This window comes from Canis lupus, chromosome 34, assembly GCF_048164855.1.
Source record: "Canis lupus baileyi chromosome 34, mCanLup2.hap1, whole genome shotgun sequence".
In the NCBI taxonomy this organism is placed as follows: Eukaryota; Metazoa; Chordata; class Mammalia; order Carnivora; family Canidae; genus Canis; species Canis lupus.
The window spans coordinates 13688718-13711341 of record NC_132871.1 but is presented as its reverse complement, the minus strand read 5'-3'; the positions used below and the strand labels follow the sequence as shown (position 1 = coordinate 13711341).

General features: G+C 39.6%; 1 protein-coding gene across 12 annotated transcripts in view; it reads left to right on the top strand.

The window, feature by feature from the left end:
* Positions 1-22624, top strand: part of RAPGEF4 (Rap guanine nucleotide exchange factor 4) — a 283342-nt gene that overhangs the window by 111191 nt on the left and 149527 nt on the right. The gene's annotated exons all lie outside the window — the stretch shown is intronic.

Below are 22624 nucleotides of genomic sequence, written 5' to 3'. Positions count from 1 at the left end.
CATTATATTTTATGACTGGGATGTTTGTATTGTTTCATATCTGTTATTAGACAAAATAATCATAAAGGGTGTTTTCTATGGACCTTTTTATATTCCAAAATTAAATACAGATGGTAATTTCCAGCAGTTTTAAAAATTTGTCAATTATTTAATTTAGCATCACTTAAGCATCTGCACAGGGAGAAAGCTGAGATGGTACAGAAGCTGAATAAGCATTGATTGCTCGTCTGAATTGCATCTTTAAAGTTTTTGCCTCAAATCTCTGATTTCACAGTTTATTTTTACCAAATTAGATTATCATATTTCATTATCAAGACTGCAAATGGGTGGAACTCTCTCCGATATCCTACATTTCCCGTTAAAACGGCACATAAGGCGCCTGCTGATTGTTACTCTGAGGGAAAGTCTCACGCCGGCTCCCCGAGAAGATGGCTTAAATAATGCATGGGTAAGAGTGAAGCAAGATGGGATTTATGGCCCAGACACCGAGTTCGGGCTTTTGTTCAGAGGAAAGACTACAGAAGTGTGAGCGTATAACATACACTCTGAGGCTCCAGGGGAAGGGCGTAGCTGAATGAAATGAGTGGCCACATGGTGCTGTCCACATGTTACTCAAAACAAGCCTTCAAACCGTCCACTGAGCCTGAAGTGTGGTTTGAGGAGGGGAGGTCAGGGCAACTTGAAGTGTCCGTTGCGAACAGAATCCCCTGACTGAAAATTCCGTGGGATAGACACAGGAAGTGAGTGTTCTGTAGGGGGCAGGGTGGCCCCAGGGAGAATGGATGTGTGACTGAGGAAAAGCAGCATGACAGTCTTGTCAGGGAAGAATAAACCTGGACCAAACTGCAGCATTCTATATATTATGTCTTCCATCTTGTCCTAATTAGAGGAATATGTCTGCTGAATCCTAATCGCTTTAATTGTTGATAGAGCAGGCATGCGATTTGCTATAAATACACATGAGCATTCATTTCTGAAATAATGGCTGTTGCCAAATATATTAGACCGACAGGAGTGCTGGACTAGGGAAGGCTGTGCTGAATAGTTGAGTTTTGGAGGTAATGGACCAGTTGAGAATCATTGCACAGCTGGGCCAGCAGCTGCACCCAGTGCTCTGTCAAGTTTGGCCTCCAATTTCCTTGAACTTGTCCTTGTTTGCCAAAATGATGAACATAGCAAGAGCTTGTTTCAAATGAGCCGGCTGCAAGGAAAAAAGACCCTTTCCAATGAGTCTTTGTCAAGGTATGTAGTCAACAGCAGTGGCCAAATGAGGTATTGATTAGGGAATGGGAAGTTTGAATAGTCATAAAGATAAAAACCAAAGGCAAAGTGCTAGAAGGAAGTGAGCTGGCACAAGACCAGAGACATTAAAAGGCTGTGTTGGGTCATCACTGTCCTAACTAAAGGACATATGGAAAAATCCCATAATAATATCCAGCAATAATTATCTTGTAGTTAGGAAAAAATAAATCGGCCCATGGGTTGGAAGGCAGCCCAGTAATCTCAATGTCTTTTTTTTTCCCTAACATTGTATTGTTCTGATATTCCTTGGGACCAGGTCAAGAGGAAGTGTTGTAGAGAGCGTTTTATAATAAGAAGCATCCAGTGACTAAACAATGCGATTAGTGGCAAGCCAAAATAAGAGTAGCAAGGGCTCTCCTTCTATGTCTTGGTCCTGGCTTGAGCAAATATTTATTTAGCACACACTGTATATCCAGCATGTTCTAGATACATACGCTAACCAAGTAGATTATAAACTCTTTGAGAGTAGACGAGTGGATTATACTTCTCTTGTATGAATCCCATTTCTTGAAAACCGTTGCCTTGATATGGTAATAATTGCAAGTCCGACTACTTCCTTAACTTTGAAGAGATTAAATATCAAATCTTTGCTATGCAAATGCTTTATTTTCCTGTTTCAACAAAGATGGCTCTCTTCTCTTCAGATATGAGAGCTAGTGACTTGAGCATTTACAAGATAGGTGATTTGGGACAAAATGCTTAACCTCTGGGAGAGTGTTTCATCGTGTGTGAAATGAAGAAAGCAATACTCATCCTGCAGGGCTGTGCCTAGTGCAGAGGCGGTGCTTTCCTCCTTCACAAGCTATAAGCAGGAAAAGTCACCGTATGGAATGAATGCGTGCTGGGCATGGAGGTGGGCTTGGGGAGAGAATAGGAGTGAAGCAGGAAAGCTGGCGAGGATTCTGTAACAGAACCTTTGGTGATAATATGACCCAAAGCAGGATGGTACGAGCAGAAACAAAGAAAAAGGATGATCTGAAATATGTTTTAAAGGGAAAATTGACAGAATGTGGCAGCTGATTATATTAAAGTAGAGTGAAGAAGAATATTATAAAGAAGAAATAACCATGGTGCTGAGGGGAAGGATTATGGGTTTGTGACAATGACAAGGTCGGGGTATGTGTGTGTGCATGTGTGTGTGTGATATTTGTTTGTTCTTCAAATCCCAAAAAGCTGAAACAATACGGTTCTTCAGGGACTTAGAAACCAAGAGAACATAAGAAGAGAGAAGAGGAAATTGGAGTGCCTAGTTAACTTATGTAAAGGGAAAGAAAAAAATCAATAATAAACCAATAATATAGGACTGTTGCTGACAATAGAGTGAGAATTCAAAGGAATTGCTTAAAATGGCAAATCTATGTTTGGAGTTTTTCCCAGACAAGACCCACAATCATCAAATAATAAGGCTCTTCTGCAATCTTGGAACTTATTTAAGTTTTCCTGAGTTAAAAAAAAAATGCCACCAAGAGGATACAAATAGTGTCAGGGTTGGGAAGAAAAAGAGCATGAGGAATGGAAATTCTCAAAATAGCTTGGTTCTAAAGAGGAGATGGAAGCCAAAAGATAGCTGGTTGACCTTTCAGAACTTAACCATTCATTATGACTTGTCAGAAAGTTGACAACTGTTATTCCTTAAATAATTTGTTGTGATTTTTCAGGAAACTCAAGCAAGAATCAAAACTATGCCAAAGCACTGACTGGCAAATAGGTGGTGGTCCAAATGTTCATTTGCAAATCCGTTATCAGAACAATGTTGTAAACATCTTTCAGTTACTTTTCAAAAGTCTATGTGACTCATCCTATAGTAGAAGTCACGTACATTTGCAATGAAAAATTGATAGCAAAAAAGACTTTATGTTAATAATTAAAACACAAGCAATACCATAAGAATGGAAAATGTTTTGAATGCCAGTACTTGGAGAAGTGCAGCTTAATTACAAGATGATATGGGATGTGGCTACTTTAAAATTTATGTCCACTTTCACTGGCTTTAAGAGACTTTGATTTCTTTAATTTTGAAATGTAGGGATTTCCTTGTCCTCGTTTCATGAACTTTACCTTCAATAATACGGTGCCATGACCAGGATTGTTTTCACTCTTTGAAAAAGGAAAGGGAATGAGAAGGAGATAAAAAGGAGGAGAAGGAAAGCAGGATGTACCTAAGGTAGCTGGGACAAAAGTTAGAGAAAGAGGAGAAAGAGCAGGTTTGAAGAATGAGTGAGAAAGATATGGCATGAATGGCATGAAGGGAAGTTAAGGGAGTTCTCACATGGAAAAGAGGAGTGTGTGTGATGCGCTTGTTGCTCTTAAGGAGTAAAAAATAGGGGAGACCACTGAGCCTACTGGCTTGCTGGATCAGCCACCAGAGAGTGCTTAAGACTCAGGTTCTTTTTTGAGTAGGCGATGCCGTTCATGTGACTGGTACAACTGAGGAGAGGAACTTTGATCCCCTTAACCTTCCCCTTTTAACCCCCTCTTCTTGTCACTGCTTTCTTTATTCGTGGGGGTACCATGGCCTATCATGTCAGCCACCCTCTTGCCAATATTGTCAGTTCTCCCATTCATCCATTCAATAGAGAATATTGAGTGATTTCTGTTTGTCAGGCATTGTATTAGATACTTAGAAATGAACAAAACACATCTGTGCCAGCCCTTGGTGCCTACCAGGTGAAGTAAATACTATCCCTTCATCAGTACAGTTGTGTGCTTTCTCCTGCCTACAATCAGACTGCTAAGCCCTGCTTAAGAAAAATCATACCACTGTCCAGATTGATGCTGTGACAAATTTATGACCTCCAATCTCAATTGGACCCCTCAGTATACCTCAGTGATCCTTATATGTTTTCCTAATACATTCCTGACATTCTTCCCAACACCTTTTTTGAAGATTTTTCAACTTTTCTCCTGTTTTTTGACCAAACCACGTCAGGAGATAGCCTTGCATCTCAGCATGTAGGATTTCAGCTTCCTGCCACCAGATCAATTACCTGCATATCCCAAATGCAGCCAATTGCCTTGAGGATAGTTCAGCATGGTGAAAGTCAAAATCTGACACCAGGGCAGCCTGGGTGGCTCAGCGATTTAGTGCTGCCTTCAGCCAGGGGCATGATCCTGGAGAGCCGGGGGCATGATCCTGGAGACCCGGGATCAAGTCCCACGTTGGGCTCCCTGCATGGAGCCTGCTTCTCCCTCTGCCTGTGTCTCTGCCTCTCTCTCTCTTTCTCTCTCTCTCAGGAATAAATAAATAAAATCTTTAAAAAAAAAAAATCTGACACCAGAAAGCCTTGGAAGATGATGGAGGTCTCTACTTAAAAGTTTCTTGAGGAGTCAGCCAAGACCAAAAGGAGGACTAATCCCGGAACATATAGCTAGATTTCCTAAAAATTGTTTTTATATATCTTTCTTTCCGAAGTCTGGCTTTTCATGGCAGCTGTCAATTTATAGATGCTCCCTGACTTAAGGTGGTTCAACTTAACAGTTTTGTGACTTTATAATGATGTGACAACAATATGCATTTGGTAGAAACCAGACCTTGAATTTTGAATTTTGAATTGTTTCCTAGGCTAGGGATATGTGGCACCATACTCTTTTGATGCTGGGCTCCCAATTGCCATGTGGTCACAAGGGTAAATAACCAATACACTTAGAACCATTCTGTGTTTCACTTTCAGCATAGTAGTCAATAAACTATATGAGATATTCAACACCTTATTACAAGATAGGGTTTGTATTTGATGATTTTGCCGAACTGTAGGCTAATGTAGTGTTCTGAGCATGGTTAGGATAGGCTAGGCTAAGCTATGATGTTCAGCAGTAGGTTAGGTGTATTAAATGCATTTTTGACTTACAATATTTTTTACTTCCAGTGGGTTTATTAAGGTGTAACCCCATCATAAGCCAAGAAAGATATATATCCTCTCTCTCTCTGTCCTCCTCTGCTGCCTCCTACGCTTCTCCCACATTAATTCCCCTCATCTTACTCCTGACTGTCTGATTTCATTCCTTCATAGGTAGAACAGACTAGTCTATCTTCGTTTCCTCCCACCCCTAACCTCAGTCAGCACAAGTCCTAGATAGTTCAGCAAACAAATGATCCTTTTTCTGAGTGAGAGCAAAGCATTGCAAATATTGGTGATTTAATACATACATATTTTTAAATTGTCCATTTGTGTTCATGCACTTCACCTTTCCCCAGGTTAAAATAAGAGGTTTTCCCTCTTCTGATTTCTCCACCTGTGTTCTGTACCTCATTCACCTCCATCTTTTGGGGGTGTTTGTTTTATGTACACTTTGCTCTATTTCCTATACCTTTCACCTTTTTATCTCTACTAGCTCCTTCTCATCAGAGTGCCTAGAGATGCTAGCTCTTCCCATCTTAAAAAAAAAATAAGGCACATCAAAATCTTCATCTTTCCTCTGTACTCTTTCATCTGTTCTCCTTTTTCTCCCCTTTTATAGCTACACTTCTCAAAGGGCTTGTCTACATTCGTTGGGTCCTTCCTTCCCACTCCTCAACCCACCATGGTTTAAGTCCTACCCCAGCCAATTCTATCCCCTCTAGCTAAAGGCATCCAACTGCCTATTTGTTCTGAATGTGAAGAGGATTCTTAGTCCTTAATCTTTCTATAGCATTTGACTTTGTAAATCACCATTTTCTCTGAAATATAGTTTTCCTGTGTCTTCTTTGTGCTCTCCTATGTCTTGGTCTCTGTGGGTTGATCTTTCTTTACATACTAGTAAAATATAGATAATATTCAGGGGTTCTGTTCATTTCTGACTTTGGGAGGAGTAGGGTGGGAGTTCCATCCATTCCCAAGCCTTCTGTTAATATTTACATGCTATGGACTTCTATGCTTGTATCACACCAGCTCTCACCTCAGGAAGCAAGATGCAGGTTCCTGCTTGGAGATCTCCTCCAAACTAAGGATTCAACCCAGAATGGGGCATTTGGGACATAGGCCTCTTTCTCTGACCCACAGCAATAATTTGCTAAATGATTCTTCTCTCCCAAAACACTTCCCTCAAAGATATCCCACCACCATCTATTCTGTTATATTGATCTCCTCTGGGGCTGAAACACTAACTCTGAAATCTTCTTATGTTCTTTCTTACTCTTTAGTTTACAAATAAACTTGATCTAATCTGTCCCTTTAATTAAACCAAAGTGTTGGAACTCAAAAGCCTTTTTTGTCCCCAGACTGGTTGTTAAAATAAAAAGTGCTTTAACTTTCTGTGCTTTGGATTTTAAAAAAATTTACTTAGGCACTCAGTTGGCTTCTTTGTTTCCTTCAGGTCTTTTTGTGTCCTTGAAGTAATTGAGTGATCCTGAAGCAATGCATGGGGTCAGCAGGGCAAAATGAGACATAAACTCTTTAATATTTTAACCTACACTGGAAAATAGAAGATAAATGAGTTGGATTTACTCATAATCCGAGTTCTTATCCAAGAGAAAAGACTTTTGAGCCTAAACATGAAGGTCCATGAAAGTACTCTTTTATTAAATAGATTCCTCATTCTCTGAAATTGTACCTGTATCACTTTATAACCAGAAATGATTGGAAGATTCTAATTTTCAGCACTTTGTGAGTAAATGGATTTACAAGCAAGGACATGGCTATGTTTTGGGTCTTTATAATAAACGATGGTGAAAGAGAGAACTAAATCTATTGGCCTAGTCCAGTTTCACCCTGATCAAATGGGCACAGACTAATGTTCATCCAGGCCAATCTATAAAGGCAAAAGGGTAAACATTTAAGAAATTGTTTTGAACCTTTGATCTTTACATTTTGGAAAAGTTTCATGTGACTTGGAAGAAGTCCAGTGACTTAGAACAGAAAAATTACTTTTTACATTGCTTATTTAACATTTAAAGCTATTTTGTTGAAGAATATAGGATATATTCGAAATTTCATGAAAAAAGAAAGTGGAATACCTTTCATAAATTCACATCATGTCGCACCTAAGTTAATCCAAATTTCAATTGTTAATCAGTGACCAAGAAACTGGGGAAGGTGGGACATGCTTCAGTTGTTGGGCTCTTATCATCCAGGCATGCAATTGCATTTTGAACAGATTGGAATCAAATGAACAGATTACTGGACCACCTAACAAAACGAGCATCCCAGTAATCAATGTCTGAAATAATAAAAGCATGAATTAAATGTTTTTTAATCAATATTATTCACACAACTCATATCCTTAATGATAATGCTTAACTGAAAGAAAGACCTTTGCTTCAAGGTTCATTTGCAATCCTCACAGAACTCTAAATTTGTTTTGACATTCCAGTGCTTCTGGAAAATATGAGTCCTGTATTTCATTTTGTGGAATTAGAGCAGACTACATAATAACATGCTCTTACATAACACAGACCATCTCTACATTTTCATTCTAAGTTTTAAAAAGAGAACTGTGGAGGGGCGCCTAGGTGGCTCAGTCGGTTAAGTCTCTGACTTGGTTCTCGGCTCAGGTCGTGATCCCCTGGGTGGTGAGATCAAGCCCCGCCTCAGGTTCTGTGCTCAACAGGGAATCTGCTTGAGGATCCTCTCTCTCTGCCCTTCCCCTCTATCTCTGTTTCTAAAATAAATAAATAAATCTTTAAAACTGGAAAGCAAACAAAAAGAAAAATGCAGAGGGTCAGGTAGAAGGGGAAGGAACCTTTGGGTGCAGGGGAGGAGAGAGCCAGGTGTCGAATTCTCTTTGGTTCATTGTGCTCTAAATGTATGCCTCTTGCACAGAGATCCAAACATTGCATTGCAGGCAGCTATTTGTCTGAAGCTGACCCTCCCTGTTAATTTAGAGGACAGAATCATAGTTCAGCTTCACTATAACAAAGTATAAGTTCTATAGTTTTTCCTAATCTAAAAGGAGAATATAGAAAGGTCTTTGGACTCTTAAAAAAAAAAAACTAGCTAAATTCTTAAATTCAGTGTTGGAGCAAATACAAATTTCTATTAAGTCACATTTGGAGCACTGCAGAAGAAAAGGTCTGTGGATGTGGTCTTCCCAAAAATACTAGTGTCAGGGCAGATTTGTCAGCATCCTCAGCTCATTCTGCAGTGGAGTGACATGTGGAGCAACTTGTCTCCACCACTTATTTCCAGCAAAATTTAGCAAGGTTGCAAAGTGAGTCCTGTGGTAATCAGGCCATTCTAGGCCTCTGGTAAGGCCGACAGTTCTTCCAGAGAGCTGAACAATGCTGTAATCATTCACGTGTGTCATTTTGCCGTTAGAATTAACTGTGATCTTCCAAAGGAGTTTCTGATATTCGTTCAGATATTGGAGGGTAGGTGGCTGGAAACCAATTTTGACAAATCCATACAACAGTTGAGAGCTGGTCTGAAGTTGGAATAAGACAGGGGCTACCTTACACTGTCCCCGATCAACTATAGTTCACAGCATCAAACTAAGCTTTTTTAAAATTTTTAATTTTTTTAAAGATTTTATTTCTTTGAGAGAGAGCATGTGAGAGTGCATAGGCAGGGGGATGTGGGGAGAGAGGGAGAAGCAACTCCCTGCCGAGCTGGGATCTGGGACCCCAATGTGGGGCTTGATCCCAGGACCCCCGGGATCATGACCTGAGCCCAAAGCAGACACCTAACCAAATGAGCCACCCAGGTGCCCCCAAATTAAGATTTTTAATTTATTTTGTCACTTTTGAGACATAACAAACATTGCAGGGATCCCTGGGTGGCGCAGCAGTTTGGCGCCTGCCTTTGGCCCGGGGCGTGATCCTGGAGAGCTGGGATCGAGTCCCACGTCGGGCTCCCGCTGCATGGAGCCTGCTTCTCCCTCTGCCTGTGTCTCTGCCTCTCTCTCTCTCCCTCTCTCTCTCTCTCTCTCTCTGTGTGACTATCATAAATAAATAAAATTAAAAAAAAAAAACATTGCATTCCCCAGCTAATAGTATTAGCCAACTAATTTCTTTCAGAGGTGAGAAGTTATAGAAGAATAATTTGTTCTTTGAGATGTTCCTCAGTCCTAGAGGAACTGGCTTAGAGGGACTGACACTTTACCCCACGTCCCTTTAAGTTATTCATGTGCTTGTTTCCATGCGTGCAGTCAGTTCCATTGACTCCTATTGTGTACCAGGCATTATTCTAGGCACAATCTTTAGAGCAGTGAGCAAGACAGATTTATGATGATGGCAAAGTGTTTACCCAAGAAAGCCTCCTCAAAGGGCACTTTTATTAGCACAAGAGATCAGTATCATCACTTTATATTGTCCATGGCTTATGTGGAAAAGGAAAATTTTCTTTGCCTAAGTCACAGGAGGTTTTAGATCCTTTGTTTATAAAATCCCAGGAATGCCTCTTAACCTTAGCCTACACAAGGACATTTAAGTGACACAACCCAGGTCTCATCTTTGAACTCTTTAACATGAATGACTCTTAAAAGAGCTTAAAGTAGGCTACATGACGGAAGGAGAGCTCCTCAGATAATTTTTTCTAAAAGCAGAGGCATCTACTTTTGAGCCATCTGAATGTCATGACTCCTAAGTTTTTGCACACTTTAGGAAGGCTTGACTTCCTGCAAAGTGTTAGCCAAAAGAGGAAACACAAAGAAAAACACCCGGTCAAGGGCCTGGCATCTTGTAGGTGCTTAGAAAGCGTTTGTGGTACAGAATTTAAAGCCAGCCAAAATCTTAATCAGAAGCCAAAGGCGGGGTTAAAAAACAAAACTGGCTTTCTTCCCCACTAAGTGAATCTCTAGAATGATTCATTTCCTTTTCTGTAAAGTGTAAATACTAATTTTCACCTCATGGGATTTTTAGGGGGCAAATAAGATAACTCGGGAAAGCTCTTCATAAACAGATTCTATTCATATAGAAAGTTTATGATGGAAAAAAGAACAAGCTTGAGGCCTTGATAAATTCTTCTGTATTGTATTCTTGTTGAATAGCAACAAATTAAAAAACAAACAGCTAATATGTATTATTTTGAGCCCCTCCAATGAAAATATTAGAAATCAATCTTTTTGTTAAAAGTTCTTTCCCTTTGGGTAATTCTAAACCTATATGTTTTGAGGAAAATAGTAGAAAACAAAGGAAGCCAACACCTTGAATAGAGTTAATGCAAGATTTTGTCTATTGAAAATCACGCAAATTTGGTTTCTGATACTTAGATATCTTCACCCATTTTGCTGTGTGGGGCATATGGAATGGGCAGTGTATTCAAAACAACTTGATTCAATATTCAGGTTGTTAGTTCAGTTGCTAGGCCATTTGGTCCCTCATTGCGCTTGGTGATTTTTATTAAGTTGAACCATATAAAATTCCACATATTCAACACTTTGAGCCTACAAAAATGACAATTACATATATTAAAAAAATTTACTTAGACACTCAGTTGGCTTCTTTGTTTCCTTTTTAAGCCAACCAGCTTTTTAAGCCAACTGGATGGCCTATATGGTTCAGAAATGAACACTATATTTCTGTTACTGAATGAGGGATTCTTTTGTTTTTATGTATTCAGTCAGATACACACACACACATCAAGAGGGCAGGGATTGTGTCTGATGTCTAAACGGAACTCGGGAATTTTGAGCTCAGACAATGTAAAATATGAAAAGAATGCATAAAATGTCTTTTCACGTGAGCTGCAGGTACCATTTCTGACACCCTTCATGGAGACAATGCAATGCAAATGATAGGTGCTTAGTAGTTGGGTAGTTTAGGGAAAGGTGAACTCCTCACTCCCAGGGAATGTTCAGCTCAAAATAGGAGCCATCCTGGCAACTGTGGTACCATGAGTATGCTGCAGCACCCCAGAGTCACCTCCTCATTCCTGTTCCCACTTCCTTCCTCCTAACCCCACTGTGATGTCTCTGCTGCTTTTGCCTACAGCTTACCCAATTAAAGGGATTTAAGGTAACTGCTGCACTGCTTCTTAAGCCTTTTTTATGGTATCCCATAGAAAGGCAGCCCATAGCAGAAATGCATTTCACATGTGACCCTGTATACAATGCTGTGTTACAAATGTATGTAGCTGATATATCTCTATCTATATCCTGTACACGTTACCAAGCCGGTTTCCAGTTTTGAGAAGCTATCCATCATGTCTCTTTTGAAATGAGAGTCCAATTAAACTTTTGGAGACTTAAAGCTTCATGGGAGAAAGAAAAAAAAAATGCCAGCTCAATATTTAAGCTTTTTATCCCTCTTAAGCAGCTGTGGCCTGTATCGGTTTATGTCAGGATTTGTTTTCCTAGTCCTGTTTTTGAGAGGCCACAACCTTGCAGATGAGCCCCAAGATGGGGCTGTGGCTTCAGTAACAAAGTTCTGAAACCCATATAATTAATTCTAGATGGCAATGGCTCATTTCATTTGCTGTGGAATGTTTTAGAATGACCAGGAATATCTCCAGCAACCTGCTTCTGTATGCATGGATATAGCCAGGTGAGGTTATTTACCTTTATGCCTGTTTCTTACTCCTGAAATGAATTTATGATTTTATCCTATCTATAAATTGAGATTTAAGTTTATAAAAATCCTATGTAAAGCTATCTAACTGAATGTGTGCTATACTAAAGATTAAGCTATTCTATTCAGATGAGCAGTTTGGGAAAATTCAGAACTTTTGAAATGTTTTGAAAAGAGCTATAGCACCATTAGCTCAACTTAAAATTTGGTATAGAACTTGTACATTTATTTCTATTAGAATTAAAGAAGATAAACAACACTTGCCTAACTCAGGGTTCAGATAACTTACTTAAATGTGGCTTGACCAGTGGCCCACTGCTTTAATTTTTTTTATTTTTTTTTATTTTTTTTCATCTCACTGCTTTGAATTCACAGAAAGTCACATATTTTCTAAGAGGAGGAAGAAAAGAGACAGTTACTTCTTTCCATATGGCTCTGTCATTATCAAACTAGGCTTTCATATCTGAAACCCTGCTAATTTGCAGGAATGAGAGACATGAATAAGACTTTTCTTATTTGGGTGACTTTAGAATGGATTCAGAATGTTGCTTAAAAGGGGAACTTGTGAATTCACTTGCCTTCCATTTGCCCTGGTTTTTGAGGTGTAGAGGCTCTTGCCAGAATGTTTTGATGGGTATTGGCATGCTGTCTGCTGGTAAGAGAGCTGACTCAAGTGAAATGTGGCAATCATAGGAAATTTCTTTTCATGAACTCAGAGAAATACCTCACAGAGTTCAGGGTTAGATGGAGTGTAGTGGAGGGCAAGGCACAAAATCTAGATGATTTATCTCAGCTTCTGACCCATTTTATATCCTTGAGCAAATCACTTAACTCTTCTGTGCCTGGGCTGGGCTTTCATGTGTAAAATAGAAATAAGATCTCCATTTCCTAGATCTCATTTGAAGGGATATTATATACCTTTTGACAAAAGGAGGAAATGAATTACTTTTGGCACTGAAGGAAATTCTAAAGGAGAGTTGCCACAATATTTTGAGGTGATACCATTATTGAGATAAGCAAATGACCATCCAAGGCAAATATATATTAAAACTAGGATAAGCCCTTCGGATTAAAAAAAAAAACATTCATTGAGAAATTACTATATTGCACACACTTTCCCATGTACTCTTCTATGGTTGTTTAATCCTCCCAGTAGTGCTGGGTGGCAGTTGGCTACTGTTCTATTTGTGGTTTTATGAATAAAGACACTGAGGCTTAGAGAAGTTAACCAACCTGTTTGAGCCACATAGCAAGGCAGTAGCAGAGCCCAGGAGCAAGCCTTCTGGATCCTTCTCCTGGTACACTACCTGCCTTTGAAGTGATATTAAAAGACAACAGAACCAAAATAAAATAAGTCTAAAATGCAATTTCTGAGAAAACTGGGTAATTAAAATACCTGTATTTAGTTTTTAAATTGTATCTCAGTTTCCACATTTTTTGTCTTTCTCTCCTAGAGTCAACTATTTCTCTTTAAAAAGAAGTGTAGATAATCAAATTGTTTCATCTTTCTTATTTCTACCAAATACATTTGTTGATTATTGATAGTTTTTACTGGTACTTTTGGTCCCTGTTAATAAAACTCTTCAGAGACATATATGTGCAATACTTTCATTATTTTTTTTTTTTAAGTATATGGTTGGACTGGCTTCTGGTGAGTAATCTTAGCATCGTTATGCCTGTCTTTATAATTTACAACTTTTAGGTTAAGGAACTTTTTAAGCCAACTGGATGGCCTACCAGTTTCCAAACCCTGGTTTATATTTTTATGATGTTTGGGCCACCCGGGTGACTCAGTGGTTTAGTGCCGCCATCAGCCCAGGGACTGATCCTGGAGACCCAGGATTAAGTCCCATGTCGGGCTCCCTGCATGGAGCCTGCTTCTCCCTCTGCTTGTATCTCTGCCTCTCTCTCTCTCTCCTTCTCTGTGTGTGTGTGTGTCTCTCATGAATAAATAAATAAAATCTTTAAAAAATATTTTTATGATGTTTGACTTAATACTTATGTATGTTCTGTTGAAATCATACTGTGCTGCACAAGCATATAAAAGCTGTTGTTCACCAAATGTGCCCTCCCTTTACCATGAGTTAGATATGTTTTTGAAATCTTGTCCAAGACAGTGAAAAGCTGAGCAAATCCTTGCTTTTCTTTCCAGCTTCCCAAGCAGCAGTGGTGTTGCAAACCCCATCTCACTTAGGCTCTCTTTGTCTATGAACAGTTCAGACTGACTGGAACACATTTATTGAATGCCCATTACTTGGGTGCATTAGTCAAATGCAATTGATTGTTATAATACACCACCAGCTCAGGGGAAGTAATGGGGCTCTTTAATTGAAGATGCTACTTTAGAGGACAGAGTGTAAATCATTGAGTACAAAATCCAATGATTTTTTTCACAGTAAATACAATGTGTCTATGATTGCATCCTCAATATAGCCAGACAAAAGAGGGATGGCTGATATCAAGACTAGGCCTTAGGAGATCCCTAAGAACCCTCTCTAAGATTCATCCTATTTTCATCTTGTCTTGAAATACTCTCGTTTCCTACTGAAACCTTGGTTCAGAGGGGCGCTACTATGTATGTATATACATGCACATTTAAGACTCAATTAAAATATAAGAGAATTTATTAGAGAATACTTGGGAAGCCAAGGCATCTCATTCATCTTCCATTCATTACAATCTTGGCACAGTCTTGGGACTGTATTTTGTAGAAAATATCAAAGCAGCTCCAAGTCTTTCCTCCTTGACCCTTCAGTTGCTACCTTTCCTTCTTAATCCGACAATTGCACAGAATCAATTAGCACAAACTAAAGATATATACAAATGCAGCAATTTAAATAAAGATTTTCATGCTGCCGTTGAGTTTAAAGAAAAGAGTTTAGTGGCCCATAGGTGGCTTAGTCAGTTAGGTGTGTGTCTTCCAGCTCAGGTCATGATCTCTGGGGATCCACAGATTGAGCGCCGCATTGGTCTCCTTCTCAGTGGCAAGTCTGCTTCTCCTTCTCCTCTTCCCCACTGCTTGTGCTCTCTCTTTCTCTGCCTCTCTCTTGAAATAAATAAATAAAATCTGAAGGAAGGAAGGAAGGAAGGAAGGAAGGAAGGAAGGAAGGAAGGAAGGAAGGAAGGAAGGAAGGAAGGAAGGAAGAAGAAGAAAGAAAGAAAGAAAGAAAGAAAGAAAGAAAGAAAGAAAGAAAAAAAGAAAGAAAAGAAAGAAAAAAAGAAAGAAAAGAAAGAAAAGAAAAGAAAAGAAAAGAAAAGAAAAGAAAAGAAAAGAAAAGAAAAGAAAAGAAAAGAAAGAAGAAAGGAGTTTAAAGTCCAGTCCAAGATATGGAAAAGAAGCCACTCCCTACTCCAGCCAAACCTTGTTCTTCCAGGCTTCTTTTAATATCTTGTGGAGCTGTGGCACCAACTCACCCAACCCCCTTGCACACTAGGATCTGACCTCTCAGAGTAAAGACCTCTCCCTTCTGCCATTGCTGTCTGCACCCTGGAAAACACCCAGCCAAGGACTGGTCTGAAGCTCTTCCTTAACTGTTCTTAAGACCCAGGAGAGCAGTAGGCATGAAGGACCTTCTGTCTTGGGAGAGCAGTGAATCTCCTAATTACTGAAAAGATAGTGCTGTGTGATCCCAAACATACTCAAAGCCTGCAATGTGAATAGATCCTCTTTATTTTTTGTTTTCTTGCTTTAAGGTAATTCCTAAGAATAGAGGCAAATAGATTAAGAAACCTCATCTATGACCCCTCCATGATTCAGCCAGCATTACAAACTGGCTGTGGGAGTTGGGTTTTGAATCTATTAGAAAAAATTACTGAAGTTCATGCTCTTTGCATTAGAATGTGCACTTCCCATGAATTAATTCTGCACTCACCTTGTGTGAAAAACAAAGCATAAAGTTAAAGAGGCAGCGACACATAGCTAGAGATGGAGAGGTGGTACTGGGACTCATTTTCCTCCATCACTTTTGTCTACGTCCCTCCTTCCCAGGCTCCCCCATTCGTTTTCTTTTCTCTTTGTCCTGCTTACCCACAAAGTGATGATGAATGGTTGCTGATGTGCCCAATTCACATTCTCATCTTTCCCGTCCCTCCAGACATTCTCATGCCCATGTGAGGTTTAGATACAGAAGGATTCTGTGTGTGCAAGCTGCAGGACACCTATTTCTACTTTGTTCCATTTCCAGGAAGGACTAAAACCACAGCTGGGGTACATGGCAACTTGCTTTCTTTTAACTTTTTTACAACAAGAATGTATTATTTGTGAAATTCATCAAACCTATATAAAAATAGGAAAGTTGCAACTTAGTTTTCTGGGAAGAGCACACTGAATTGCTTCCCAAAGAGACTGTTCAGGAAACCAAAGGTGGGCGTAATGGAAGTTTTTCCTTTTTTATTTTGGTAGTGGTTGGTCTATTTATATGATGAATCAGGAGAGGTTTTTTTCCATACTTTTTGGGAAACATACCTGCTTAGCCTGCAGATGAGGCAAGGCATTGTACATAGCTGGTCAAAGCAGCCACTTACCTACAGATTAAAGAGAGTAGGGAAATCTCCTGCCCGCTTGCTGGCTGGAATCAGGGAGTCCGTCACATGTTACTTGGGTCCTACTGTCCACATCCCTCCCCTGCTGCTTCCAGAGCTTTGGTGGACTTAGAGCTCAGAGTAGCTTAGGGAGGCTCGGGGGTTAGGGCTATTCTTAGTTTCACGAGAGCTTGTGCTCTATAAAAAGCGCTTCTCTAGGCTACTAACCACCAGGCATGGCACTGCATCTTCCTTGACACCAGCGTTACTTTCCATACATGCCCGTTTTACAGTTAATTAATTGTTTATGTGTCAGTCTTCCTTTTATCCTGTTAGCTCATTCAGGGTGGGAGTTGTGTTTCATTCATCTCTGTGTCTCCAGCACCAATACAATCCCTGACAGTCGATGCTCAAGAAATGACTACTGAATGAATGATGTAATGTCTGAACTTGAAACAATTGATTTATCAATGAACTTTTGAGAACTGGGGTATCCCTGTGGTTATATAAATAAGGGAAAGGCCTAGAAACACAACAGTTAAAAACTGGCACAGTTCAATATAGATAACTAATTAGTTCGGTGTTTTGGCTTTTGGAGTGAACAGCCAATGTTCAAATCCTGGCACCTCTATTTACTAGCTGATGACTGGAGCAAATTCCTTAACCTCCCTCTTCCTCAGTTCCCTCATCTATGAAATCCAAATACAAAATTATCTACCTCCTGGGCTGGTGATTAGGATTCAGTGAGACAATTAATGCAAAGCTTTAACAGCAGGGCACGCAGACAAGTTCATTCATTGTTCATTCTTAGCAATTGTTATTATCTAGAAACTAAGGTATGAGTCATTCTAGTTGGTCAAGTTTTCTGACCAACTTTAACTTTCACCCCTTTAAACACCAAAGTGTTTCTTATTTAGCTAATTTTGAGATAGAGCTTTTACAAATGGCTTCTGTTTCCTGAAACAGTATAATGAACAATTTAATCTTCAACTCAGGAGCATTCTCATAATCGATCGTCCTTGTCCTGCACGTGACAGAGAAATACTGCCCCAGTGTGTAGGCATGTGTATGGTTGACAGGCTTTCCAGCTTCTCTGCCTCTTGAATTTTTCTGTCTGACCTTCCTAAATGGTCAACTGTCAGTTCTTACTACTCTCAATGGCTTGCTTTTAGTACCTTCTCTCAGTCTAGAATTCTCTTTTCTGATATGCTGTACTCTTAGGAATCAGGCAACCAAGCGTGTTTTAATTGTATATAAATAAGAGTGACTTGATGAGGCTCTCAGTGAGCTCTCTAATGAATAAAATGAGTGATTTTTTTCAGTTTCCATACTGGTTATCTCCTATTTGCCATCAGTATTCCACATATTTGTGACACATGAAGTCCTACCATACATGAAAGGTTTTGTTTTATTTCCTGTCTACAGTTGTTTTTTAAAGATTTCATTTATTTTAGAGAGAGGGAGACTGCATGCGAGTGGGGGAAGGGGCAGAGGGAGAGGGAGAGAAAAAATCTCAAGCAGACTCCATGCTGAGCACAGAGCCTGATACATGACTGAATCTCACATCCCTGAAATCATGATCTGAGCTGAAATCAGAGTTGAATGCCTAACTGACTGAGCCACCCAGGTGCCCCAATTTTCTGTTCTATAGTCTTAGCTGGAATTCAACATAATGCCCTTGGACTGGGCTAGAGCTTTTAGCACATCTTCTAAATAGAAAGAAACAGCCCGTGCTACTGGGTTTCAGTCCTAGATTATTAGCTACTTGATTTCTTGAAGATTGACTCTCAGTTGTCAGTAGGGCTTAAATGAGATAGCACTTTCACTTATATTAACATGTACTTTGTTACTATAAAGTGCTAAAATTATATTACTAGCATTAGTGGTACTCCAGCATGTTTGTAGTTTTGTTTATCATAGTTCCATGGATCTGGAATGAGAAAGAATTCTATACATGCCTTATCAGAGAAATTCATCAGCAGCCTTTAAATGAAGTACCCTCATTTAAAACATTTTATAAAACCATTGTGAAGCTCCTGTCTGATGAACGATGGGGGAAGGTGGGAGAATAGGTAATGAAAACGCCACCCTGTGGTGTTCAGTAATCCAAGAAGAGGAGAAATCCCTTTTTCTAATAGATTTTGCCCATAAGCTCTTTTGTACATACAGATGGGAAAGTGTTAAAATACATATGTGGTGTGTTTATGGATTTTAATCAGGAGCTGTTGATAATTAAGTGGATCTAATAATTTTGTCTAAATTTATATTAAACTTCTCAAATTAAATTTATTAAGTTTATTTCTGGACTAACCTTCTGTCCTGGTGTGCACAGCATGAAATGCTTAGAGATTATATAGCTAATGTTCTCTTTCTCAATTTTGAATTTGTTTTTACTGACACTTCTCTCTCTCTCATATTCACTTCCTAATCTCTAAACCTCTATGGGTATCCACCTGAAATGAATTCCTCTTTGCAGTCCTGCATCCTCTGGGGCTAGCTAACCCTGTGGTTGCCTTCAGTATGGACCCACTTTTGCCTTTATTATGCAGTTAATGGGCCCCATTCAGGGCCTTTTTTATTATGTGTTTAATAGGGTGCAGGAACTTTAAAGAGCTGTTTAGGACTAAAATTCATGTATCTGAAAGACAAGGAGGCTTAATTTAAACCACAGAGAATTTCAAAATGTACTATGAGATGCTACTGGTAGAGGAGGGGGGAGGCTGTATGCCATGAGGAAAGCATATGGAATTCAGAATCTCAAGGTCTGTACTTATATCTTGGTCCTGCAATTTATAGCTGTGTGAGTCACTTCAGCCTGGATATTCAGTTTCTTCCTTGGTGAATGTGAGGATAATATCTGTTCTATCTATATTGTAAGGTTGAGTAAAGTTTAAGTGAGATGCAACACCATTGTTAGGAAGACATGCTAGATCCAAGAGTTCTGAAGTGCTCTACTTGGAACATCAGGCCATTTTCCTGCTTTTAATGGCTTCAAGTCAAATGATTGCACCTACCCATGTTATATCATTAAATTTTAAGCCTAACTTCTGATAGTCCATTTTTTTGGAAGGATAGAGGTCAGGGAAGCAAATGATCAGGCATGTGGTGAGACATCAGGACTAGGCTTGTTTTAAATCAGTGAGTTTTATATATATAAAAAAGAAGCTACCCCAGCTTCAAGGACTTTAAGGCCACACCTTTCTTCTAAGAGATCAAAACAATTCAAATCAGAGATGGAGGAAGACTCTTAAAAGAAAGATGAGCTCGTTGGCCAGACACGTGATAGAAGAAGGAAAATAGGGCCTGCCATTAAGAAAAAGTCTGCTGAGTAAATACCTGGTTAGGTTTTTACCCAGAAGATGTTCTTACTCTCCCAGAAGATGTCTTTGGAAAAGGTGGGTTTGGTTGGAAGAGTACTCCAGTTGCAATATCTAAGGTTGGACTTTAGCCATAGAAGCAATGCATGCATAGTTCTTAGGACCACAGAAAGCCCAACCCAAATCTAACTTCAGGCAGTGTAAAAATGAGATGCAAAATATGGTATGGAAGAAGGCAGAGCATCCATTTCTTCCTTAACTTGTATTTAGGGTAGTGAAAAGAACAAGCCATGTATAAGAGTCAGTTCTGAGTAGAGAAGGGGAGTGATATATATAGTCAGTGAAATAATTGGACACATGGTGTTGGGACAACAGCTGGTACCAGACCAATTTTTGTCTTCATCGATTAGGCTTCTTCTAGTAACTAAACTGCTACCACAGCAATTTTGTTGCAACAGTGACCTGTGATCACAGTGTTTAAATTCTACTCTACCCATGTAACTCCACCCCAGGACCAGGGAGCCAGCAGTGAGCTGTTAAAATGTATAAAGCCGTTCCTTGCTGGGAGGCCACTACAATCACAGCGTCTCCAAGTTGGAAGCCATGAAAATGGTTTGAAATATTTTACCTTCAGATACAAGACCTTAATCTCATGTTGACCTTGGACTGTAATTTGGATAACTAGCACTTTTATTCCCCATTTGCAGCAGGGAGGCAGATTGGTTAGAAAACCTGTGTTTGCAGTCAGTAGATGGTGTTCACGTATTGGAACCTACATTCCTGTCTTGGATTAATGTTTGTCATGTCAATGCTGAGTTTGCCCAGAAGATATGCTTTTTCTTGAAGGAGCTCATCCAAGATCCCTCTGACTTCCTTGTGACACTGTGTCAGGCAGCACTTTCTTATTTAAGCTCTACATTTGCATTTGAACCTTCTCTGTTCCATTCCTATCATACTCCAGGAGCACTTTTAAAAAATATGGCAGAGCTAGTGTTCAGCTGGTCCACACCTGTAGGCTCTGAAAGACTTTTTAAGGTCAAGGCCCATTTGGAATGGTCAGTGCCTTTGCTGTGTCATCGGTTAAATATTTTGAATATGGCCCCTGTGATACAGCATTACTTTTATCAGATAAAATATATGCAACATACTTCAGCTTAGCAGACTTCAGTTTTTGTTAAAAAGGGGGACATTTCTTTAGGAAATTTTTTGGAATTTGAAAATCCCTTGTATTTTTCTTGCTTTATCAACTTTCTAGTGAAACTGAACAGTAATTTATAGCAAACCCTGTTGTTGCCCAATTCCATGTACTTTGTCCTATTTCTGAATTCATCTGTAGTGGCAGTGGCCTGTCCCTCTGCCCTTAGGCATCTTCCTACCTTGAGCATCTCTGTTTCTCTACTTCTGTCTGATAGTTTTCTTTGGTGCTGAAGTATTGTCACAGCCAACGAGCCAACCAGAAATTGTCAGAGACTGATGCCTGTATGGCAACATTCAACAGATGAGGAGTGAGGGTTGGTGGATAAATGCCCCAGCTTCCTTAACCCTCCCCAAGACAATGTTAAGGTGTGTCCTACTCTCTTCCTCAGTGGGTTCCCAGTGGGCGGAGCCCCAGTTACCTGCAGCAGTAATCCATTCATTAATATATCCATTATCCCCATTATTGGCTTTTCTCTCTTCCCTGCCTCACTTTCTCCACTTTCATACATGTGCTTCCAGAGATCACCTCCCAAATATACTCTGAACCCAAGGCCTTGTCTCAGGGTGTGTTCTCAATGGAAGCCAACCTAAGATAGAATTTTCCCCTGCTATACCATTCTGGGTTCCAGCTTCGAACCCAGAAACCTCGAAATCTCTTAGAAATGCAGATTGATCAAGTCCTGCCTGAGCTCCACACCTTAAATGGTTTTCTTTTGTCTCAAAATAGAATCCAAGATCGGTGCTGCAGCTTAGTGTCCTTAAATGGCCTAGCTGCTCCTGCACTCCAGCTGCATCGGAGATGTACTATGTAAAGTGTTTTCCAGATGCCTCCACTAGGGATTTCTCTTCATTTTTCATTCCCCACCCCGCAGCTCCTAGTCTCTGCTTCCCTGCCCTGCTCTTCCTCTGTCTGGGCTATTCTTTCTCACTATCTGGCTTACCCACTCCTTCACATTCTCAGCTTCACAGGAACCTTCTTGGACCTTTCCAGCCTAGTTCAGTCCCTCTAACACGTGTCCCTAGCATGTGCCTCTCCTTCAAGAGCTTTGCATATTTACAATGATATGACTTATTTTTTATGATATATTTAATGTCTTTCTCTAGACTAGGGATCTGCAAATGATTACAGCTTTATTGAACACAGCCACACCCATTTGTTTTCATATTATCTATGGGTGGTTTGGGGCTACAATCAGAGAATTGAGTATTTGCAGCAGAGACCATACGGATCGCCCAAATTCTCAAATATTTGCTATCTAGACCTTTATAAAAATGTTTGCTGAGCCCTCCTCTAGACTATCAATTCTGAAGATGAAGTCTCTTGCTCATTTTTGTGACCTGGCACCCAACACAGCCCCTGACAAAAAACAGCCATAAATCAATATTTATTACTATGTGACTCGAAACAAAGTTTCTGAGAATGTTACCCATTTTCCTTATTATTTTCCCCTTCTTTTGTGTATTTTGTATGTGCATGTGGCAGTGCTATTCGTAGTAAGTAACACACTTCCAGACCTGTAGATAATTATGTAGTTCCACCTTACAGCTCTTTATCAGACAGAAGTCAGATTCCTATCTCCATGGTAATGTTTACTAGTTTTATATCAATGCTCTTACTATAGAGTAAAGATTTTACTATCCTTTTTTTTGGCCAGGTGTTTCAGACCAAGTGGAATGTGATGTGTACTATATAAAGTGTTTTCCAGATGCTTACTTAGTTAAAAAGAATCCCACTTCTATATTTTTGGGGGAAAGCATGCCCTAGCTAGATTTACTTTTAGAATATCAGTGTATAATGAAGTAAAAATAACAGCTTTTATTTTAATGATATGGGGTGCAAAAAATGTATATACTCCCTGTTTCTGTC